Source organism: Lycium ferocissimum, chromosome 10 (assembly GCF_029784015.1).
Source record: "Lycium ferocissimum isolate CSIRO_LF1 chromosome 10, AGI_CSIRO_Lferr_CH_V1, whole genome shotgun sequence".
Lineage (NCBI taxonomy): Eukaryota > Viridiplantae > Streptophyta > Magnoliopsida > Solanales > Solanaceae > Lycium > Lycium ferocissimum.
In genome coordinates, this window is record NC_081351.1 from 2,304,681 (window position 1) to 2,307,418 (window position 2,738).

Sequence of the window (2,738 nt, forward strand, 5' to 3'; positions counted from 1 at the left end):
CATTAAGTCATTATTAGTTCGTTACTCATAAACCCTTTTCGATACATAACGTATGCCTTGCCTTTCCTGGCAAACATTCTTCTATTACCTCGAATGCCTTTGAAATCTCAATTAGGATCATCAAATGCTATTTCATACTTATCGAAACATCGTATACTTCGAGCCCTTCATTATTCTATTCACTGTGTATGAACAAAAAAAATTTCGAGGTGTAACAAGTATGGGGTGAGATGATATGGAATGATATGATGAAGATGAAACTACAAGTGGACATTGGGCATTAATTATTGGAATAAAAAGTACTATTCTGGATGGATAGATAGTGGGGTACAACATCATTTCGAGTATCCCTAGGGATTATTATAGGCAAGATTTGAGATTTAAAGTAGCATTTTGGGTAATGACAAGTAGGGAACTTGAAGGATTCGTAAGTGAAGGAACAAAAGCAATACGAAAGAAGGATTATTATGGGATGAAATTTCGATCGAGGATGGCAATGGAATACAACACCATGAGGTAAAGCCTTTAAGGGAATCAAGTGTGTACGAGCACGATGACTAAGGTATTGGAGGAATTATGACACCGGATAATAGGAAAATCCAGAAGTAATAGGAAGTTATGAAGCAAGATGAGCTAAGGAATGCAAGGAGAAGCCATGAAAGTAGACGGAGATAAGATCGCAAGAAAGGGATTCAAGGATATTGCGATTAGTCAAAACAAGCTGGTGACAATGAACCCTCGTGAAATTTCAAGTCGCTAGTTCTATCAATTGTAAGAGTATATGACATAGAACCATATAAACAATCACCATGATGAGATGGCTAACAGAATGGTGCAAGGATGATGAGGAGGATACTTCACTTTACGGCCCTCCGGACCGAAGAGGACAAGCGGAGCTACATCTATATCTTTTATTGGAACTTCTTGTGTGTGTACAATTATTTCAGGATACCATTGATAGTTGACAAATGGAAGGTTTACAGGTACCGATAGCCAAGGTACTTATAGATAGGCTGCCCCGTGCTAAGAAGTTTTACCTACAAAGAATCTTAAAATTTAGGAATGGAAAGCGAGTTGTATGTGTTAATTAATGGCTTGTCATCGAGAGTTCCAAAGGCTAAAACGGCATTTGCTTGGTCGGTAAAGTGAGAGACTTTTTTCCAATTCGGAGGGAGATACATGATCGAAAATTTTCTTGGGATACTAAAACTTTAACTTGTTTTAGGTCACGTGATAAAGGCCACACAGTAGGATGGATGCGATCATACCAGCACTAATGCACCTGAACCCATCAGAACTTCGAGGTTAAGCGTGTTTGGGCCAGAGTAGTACTAGGATGGGTGACCCCCTGGGAAGTATGCTAAAAAGTCCTACAGGTTTAGACATAAGAGAAGGATGAGGAACTAGAACAGCTTGAGGGAAATTAGAAGCGTGTGACCTCACGGTTGGAAATTCTCAATGATTGCAAAAGATGAGGGACCGGCTTGATAGAGAGAGATAAGACGTATACAGTTACAAAATTAGGACGAGTTTGAATAGTATTGGGATACCTCGTAAAAAACGTGTTGGTAAAGAGATACGATGGCTTATGTGTGGTTATGTTAACCAGTAAAGATAATCAATGAGGTTATATGTTAAAGGCATTGACTGAACACGGTATTGAAGTTCAGGTGGCAAGTGCGATAGGGCAAATTGACATTATTTTCTCTAAAAGTTAGAATTTGTAATCCTGATGCAATAACATCAGAGTATACAGAAAGAATGGAATATGTAGTATAGAACACACGACGAAGGTAAAAGGTTCGAAATCAGATTCTGATTAGTGGAACTGAAGGGCAGTAACAACGAATAAGGATGTGAATTGGGAGAAAATAAGCAGGTTTGCAAAAGTGCCAAGGGATTTCTGGTTCTTGAGGGGCATTCGAAAGGAAATATGCAGTCACATTGACACGATTACATCGGAAACGAAAAAGTCTTCTAGAAATAGAACAGATTTGTGCTTAGAGGACATTACATGAACTTCGGGCTAATATTATAAAGTGGCAAGTGGAGAAGAGCACTTCGAAGAAAAAGAAAAAAAGAGACTCAAGGAAGGTGCCATAGCCAAGCAAGGGAGTTTTCCACTAGTAGAGGACTGAAGAACAAGTAAGAGGGAGTACTTGCAAGTCGGCGAGTAGCCATAGCCATGGCAAACCAAAGCCACCTTGATAGGAATAGAATGTTAATTGAATGTTAGTTCAATTATATAAGAACAGAAGGCTATAGCATTATAAAAGAGATTAATAAAGAGCTAAGGGAGAACGAGAAGAGGTTGACCAACCTATGTTAAAGATAAGGCGACCGAAGTATAAGAGAAGGGTAGTCACTTCAAGACATCAGTAAAAACTTTATGGAGTTGTAACTACAACATTCGAGGATGAATGTTTTTAAGGGGGGAAGAATGTTACACCCCGTAGTTCTGCACGTTGAGATTCGTTAGGTGTCAGCTATTCAATTGCAGACATCGGAGTTATTGTCGAGAAGATGCAAGATCATAGGTGCTCATTTTATAATTATAAGAGTTCGAGTTCACGTAACAGGTTATAGAAGGATTGGGAAACAAGTGAACTAAGGAGACTAAGCTTCCGAGGCTTTGAAGGAAAGTTGGGCAAGGTTTGATACAAAAATTTTGGTCTAACTGGAAGAAAGAATGTCTCTGAGTATATTAAGAGTTTTGAAATGAAATAAAAGCCTAAAGT

The 2,738-nt window shown here is 38.7% G+C and overlaps 1 pseudogene; it reads left to right on the top strand.

Moving 5' to 3' along the window:
• Positions 1-1,254: 1,254 nt before the first annotated feature.
• Positions 1,255-1,372, top strand: LOC132035719 (5S ribosomal RNA; annotated as a pseudogene).
• Positions 1,373-2,738: the final 1,366 nt, after the last annotated feature.